Genomic DNA, 6,000 nt, shown 5'->3' on the forward strand with positions numbered 1-6,000 from the left:
AGGGACTTGGACAAGAACACAAAGGGACAAATTACTGGCCCAGAGTGAAAACAAAGTAGTAAGTTTTGAAAATCACAGTAGAGATAGAAAGATGATGGTATAAGCATGGGGGCTCAGGATAGGATTCCAGCAGCAGGCGTAGGAAGGGAGAGGAGGAGAGGACATGGCTGCTGCAGCAGTATGGTGTGAGGACACAGGGAGGGGACATTCCTGAATCTAGCTCTACAAGTCTTCCAGTTTGATGGTGTGGTATCTAGCAAACACGGCATAGTAGACCAGACGCCTTTTGCACTCAGGCACACACCAGTTCTAATTCTTACTAATTGACTAACCTTGAGCAAGTCTGTAAGTCTCCCTGAGCTTTCGTTCTTTCATCTGTAAAAGGCAGACAATAATATATATCTGAGAGTTATTTTTATGCTTAAGTGAAATGACAGAAGTGCACGCACCAATGAATGCTGATTTCCTTTGCCCTCCTCTGTTTGCCCGGAAAATAGATCTCTTGGTATAAAACATAAGGGTATTTTCTCTTTATTCCCCTTTCTCCTTCTAGCCTCAACTTTTACAAAGAGATATGGGGACAGGATTTCAGAGTTGAAGAGAATCTTAAAGAAAAATAACAATGTATTGTAGCAGAAGAACCTCCCATTTGAGGCCCAGACTTAGAGACTTCTCAGTCACAGGCAAGATAATACCAGGCTCAGAAAGGCAGGATGAGGATGGGTGGGCCATCATCGGTCCTAGCCCGGGCCCTCAGTTCTAGTCCAGAGGCCACACAATCTCAGGTCTTTCTCACCTACTTAACCTCTCTGAGCCTCAGTTGTCTCCAAAAATACACAGAGTCACTGCAAGGATTAAATGAGGTGATACTTGTAAAGCACTCCCTACAATCCACAATGGAGTTCCGTAGAGAATAGCTATTAAATTTTGATTTTCACAATTTAACAGACTAATAAATTGAAAGAACTAGTAGCAGAAGAAAGAATTCATGTTTATCAAACGCCTCCCATGAATAAGGTGCTGGGATAGGGACTCCGGTTTCCGGGCAGGCATGAGCGTTCTTGTTTCCTGGCTGAGGAGACAGGAGGCTGACTGCCGTACACTAACTTGCCTCAGGTCCCTGTCGGTTCTACAACTCCACACTGCCCCAGGTGCCAGAGCTGGGCAGAATCAAGTCAGGCTACCAGGAGGTCTTCCCATCAGTGCCACAACCCCCTCGGTGCATTCTCACTTTCTAAAACAGAAAAAAAAAGAAAAAAAATCCAAACCTGAGCCAATGAGTAGCTAACCTGAATTAATCCTCCAAAATATCAGATGCCAAATGTTCTGTAACTTTTGCATCCTTCGGGGTTTTTATTTATCCCACAGAACAATTTCCAAAATGGGCAAAGAGCACAGTAGGTGGCTCTCTTTAATATTTCACGGGCAAGGCGACAGTGACACCAGATCCTACATCTGTGTCACCAGCAGAAGCCCTGACAAAGTTGAGCAACAAATGAAACTGTGTGTGTGCTGGAGATAACCTTTATTTATTATTTTTTTTTCCTCTTCTGCCTCCTCCTCTGATTTCCTCCAGCCACATTCTGCTTTTCTAACAGTGCCAGGTAAGAGGACGCTCACTGGATACCTTTTGGCAAAAGCAAACATATGCTTCCAAATGCCAAAACCAAGAAGCAAAACGTTTCTCCTAGAACTGCATTTGCAAGCCTGTCTGCTTGCTGCAAAGCAGAGAAACCTGATGGCCTGTGGGGAGTCTCAACGGATAAATGGCCCCGTTGCCTGGGCCAGAAACAGATCTGTTCGTTTTCCTACATAAGCCTGCAGCCATCAGTTTCCACAGGGAGGACTGAGGCTCCAGACCAGTGATCAGCACGGCCAGCAAGCAGCGAGTGGTCTTTTCTGCAAATGCTTCCTCTGCCTACTGCTCTCCATTCCATCCTGTACCCACGGTGGTAGTGAAAGAAGTGAAGAACACTATGGTCGCTCATGACACTTGTTCCTCCATCTTCTTACTACCCTATGATTTAGCACAAGGGTGACAGACGGAAGAAACCACTCAGAACAGGAAGAAATATGTAATATAAGTCTGAACTTTATGTCTTCACAGTCCCCCTCCTCTTAGGAATGGAAGGTGCATTACACAGAACACAGGAAAGTAGGAAGGTTGCCTTAGAGACCAGGGCTTTTGAACTTCCTCTCCCGAGAGCTGCATGTTTCCAGATTGTTCCCTCAGCAAGAAAATTTCCTCTTTGGGACAGAAAGGATACCCTGCAATCACCAGCCCAATAAGGTCAACTTAACTGAGGTAAATTGTTAAAGAACTCACTGGAGAGGTGACAGGGTGTGACGGGGAAAAGCCCTTAACTACAAGTTACAAGGTGTGAACTGTACTTCCAGGGCCAAAACGTAATAACCATGTGACTCTTAGCAACCTCTCCTTTCTCTGAGTCTCACTCAGTCTCTTTCTCCATAAAATTGAGACAGCTAAGAAGAGGCATCATTTAATGAGCACCTACTCACTACATATACTTTACATTATTCCACTGAATTTAATCCTCACACAAACCCTTGGGGTAAGCGTTTTCTTTTCCATTTTAGAATTGGATAAAACAAAAGCTCTAAATGGTGAAATAAATCACTCAGTATGACCTAGCTACAGAGGAATTAGGGCTGAAACTTGAATTTGACCGCAAAACCTAAGCTCCTTCCACCATTAATATGCCTGCCATGTCCTTCTCTCAGGGTTATCACAAGTAGCAAGAAAGATAATATATATGGAATATATTTTGGAAATTTTGAAGTTTCTATATTATGTATGTATGAATTTTGTAACAAATAATCCGGATAAGGAGGAAAGGTATAACTGGGTATCCTTTCTTTAAAGAACCAGAACCAAAAAAAATTACCTTCCAATCTCCCTTCCATCCCCTTGTTCTGACCTTATTGTTAACATTTTCTTTTTGCCCACAAGTCCCCTATTTCTCAGGCACACGTTCAGATGTATCCTGGCCAGCTCATCACAATGCATGTACACGGAACAGGCTGACGGACGCAAGTGATCCCATCCCCTGCAAACACTGGCTGCAGGAGGTGCCTACAGAGGCACCACGAAGTTCTTCCCTCCCCTCAAGATGTATCACATCTCCCCCCATGCACTCATCAATTCCCCACGCAAATGGGAGGGACTGGGAAGCAGGAAGCCAACTATAAATGCTGAACGCTCAATTTGGGGACTTACGGCATAGGCAGGAGACAGTAGTAAATAACTGTATGAAGTCAATCAGAATAAAATCAATTTTCATGAGCCTGGTGGGGACATATGAGGGGAGCTATTTCATTTTAAAATAACAATAATTACGGAAGACTAGAGTAGACATGTGCAGCATTTGTGTTTAAATAAGGTAAGTCTATGTCCGGAGGGACTGAATTTAGCAACATCACGGCATAATCCCAAAGAAATACATGAGAATTGTGTTGCTGCTTTCCTCTACTAAAGAAAACATAAATTGCTTGTCTGACCTAAGACAGCAGGAATACAAGGTTTAGCACAGTCTGTAACATAAAAGGAACTTCCAAATTCTGTTGTCTTCCTACTTTTCATCAAATTCAAGACCCTCTTTGCCAATAAAGGATGCCTCAGACCAGAGCTTCATAGACCTGAGGCTTGGCCTAAAAACTAGGGGGCTTGGCATCACTGAGAAACATTTGTTTTATATTCCAGCTCAAGCATCCATGATCAAAGTCACATGGAGACAGCACTCAGATAATACTTCCTATAAAAGATGTTCAAACTCCAAATAAGAAAACTCCACAGCATTCCAGATTTTTAAAAAAAAAAAAGTCACTTTAAGGAAGTATGAAATCACCTTTTCTTAAAATCCCCTGTGTATAACAATATTTACAACAATGGCCATCAATCTCCAATTAACCAGATGCCAGGCCAGGCACTGCACTAACATACTATACTATTTGAATTATCCCATCTCATCCTCCCAACTACCGTCAGGGCTCATTGTGATCTTTAGAATCTCCGTGTTGCGGCCCGGAAGGAAACTGAGTACCAGAAAGATTGGATAACTTGCCCGACCAAGTTCACACAGCTAATATTCGGCAGAGCTGGAATCAAAACCAGGTAAATCCTCTTTCTCAGCCGGTGGCTAACCCAGATCCGTGAACAGAGCCGCAAAAGCGCTTCCAGAGGCGCGGTGGGTCTCAATTTCCCCACCGGAGGTGGAGGGAAGACAGACTGGGTACTGGTTCTTAAAGGAAACGGCAGAAGTTTGCTTTTCTGTTGGTGATTTTTCTCTTCAACTCAGCTTCCTCGTTCCCTGCCAGCACTCAGAAGTGCCAGGGGCCATGGCTCCGTGAAGCCAGCTATTTCTGATCCAGGGGCATCCCACCCCCTACGGGACCACCAGCCTCCTCCCCACGCTGGGAGACAGCTGTGAGTACCAACCCAAGTCAGCGGCGCCCCGACGTCCCTCCCCTCGCCACCGCCTCCCCAGGAGCCTGCCAGACACCCTCGGCAGGGGCATCTTTCTGAGAAAGCAGGTCAGGGGAGGACGGAGCGAAGCTGCAAGCAGCCTTTCCCCAGGCTGTCACAGCTCCTGGCTGGGAGCGGCACGAAACACGCTGGGACACACTGCCCTCTTCTATCCTCACCGCTCACAGCAGCGCCCTGGAGAAACCCAGGCGGGGGTACACCAGGGTAGATCCCTCAGAGGGCTGGAAGTGGGGTGCAGCAACGCGCAGTCGTCCCCAAACTGCGGTACCTAAATCTCCACAAAGCAAAGATGGGGCTCTGGACAGTTGGGTTCGAGTCCCGACCACAGCACTAACTAGCTGTGTGATCTATCCCAGTCGCTGCCCTGCTCTGTGCCTCAGTTTGTCCTTCTGGAAAATAAGAGGGTTGAACGAGACGATTTTCAGGAGTCCTTCCACCCTGAGATTTCTGTGGGGAGGTGATTCCTCCGAGCCTTCAAGACAGCGAGAGACTCACCTTTCTGGGGAAGGAGAGCGGGGGCAGCGAACCGGTGGGGATGGGTGCAGGGTCGCTCAGCACTGCTTCTTTCGGTGAGTCTGGCCAAAGCGGAGCCCGGGGACCCTGATCCGGCCAGTCTTCCCCCAATGAGCCTCTTACTTTCCGCCGCACTTTCTTTTTCCCCCTTTGGGGCTCCTCCCCCGGCGCGGCGCGATTGGCCGCCGCCTGACTGCTCCGGCTCCACCCGCCGTCCTGGCTCGCCAGCCCCCGGCGCTCCTNCCCGCGGCGAGGAGGAGCCGCGCCGGGCCGGCGTGCGGACCGCCGCGAGGCTGCGCCTGGCCCCGGCTTCGCCCCGCCACCGCCTGCGCTGGCTCCAGCGCGCCCGCAGAGGAGAGGGTGGGTCGCGGCGGTTGGCCGGCTGCCAGGCGCGCTGGGAGGATACGCCCCCACTATACACAGAGATGCACACATGCGTTCCTTGCAAGATCCTGGTCTTACAGGCGAGATCCATGCCACCCTGCCTTTTCTCCCCGGCTCTGTGTACTTAACTGCCCTGCTGCACCAAAGCCGTGAATCAATTCAGACTACAGGATGTGCGCGCGCCCACAATGTGCCAAGCACAGAGTGCCACAGGAAGAAACAGACTTAATTTCGGTGTTCCGGAGCTCTTGCTCCGCCACAAGTGACAGTCGTGGTACAAACAAATGGTCATGACAGCAGGACTGAATCTGTATTTTCCACGGGTGGATATGAGTGCCTAGCACAGTGCCTGGCACAAAGTAGGCCCCAATACATGTGTATTGAATGAATGAATGAATGAATGAATGAATGAATGAATGAATGAATGAATCGTTATAGAAGGAAATAATCTCAAAATATATTACTTCCCTTTTATTCATTCCCATTTCTCCAGATTTCTGCCAGAGACCTCAAGTGCTCTCTCCCATTCAAGATGGTCATCTGTATAATCATCCTAAACAAGATTTATAATGACTTTCATTGTTCTTTTTCAAGAACCT

At 47.7% G+C, this 6,000-nt stretch overlaps 1 protein-coding gene across 7 annotated transcripts in view; it reads right to left on the reverse strand.

Annotated features, from left to right (window-relative positions):
* IL1RAP (interleukin 1 receptor accessory protein) overlaps positions 1–5,132 on the reverse strand; it is a 136,329-nt gene extending 131,197 nt beyond the window's left edge. For all 7 annotated transcript variants that reach the window (XR_004625712.1, XR_004625710.1, XR_004625709.1 and 4 more), the window contains exon 1: positions 5,000–5,132. The gene's annotated coding sequence lies outside the window, so the exon portion shown is untranslated. The remainder of the gene's footprint in view (positions 1–4,999) is intronic.
* Positions 5,133–6,000: the final 868 nt, after the last annotated feature.

Source organism: Ailuropoda melanoleuca, chromosome 1 (assembly GCF_002007445.2).
Source record: "Ailuropoda melanoleuca isolate Jingjing chromosome 1, ASM200744v2, whole genome shotgun sequence".
Lineage (NCBI taxonomy): Eukaryota > Metazoa > Chordata > Mammalia > Carnivora > Ursidae > Ailuropoda > Ailuropoda melanoleuca.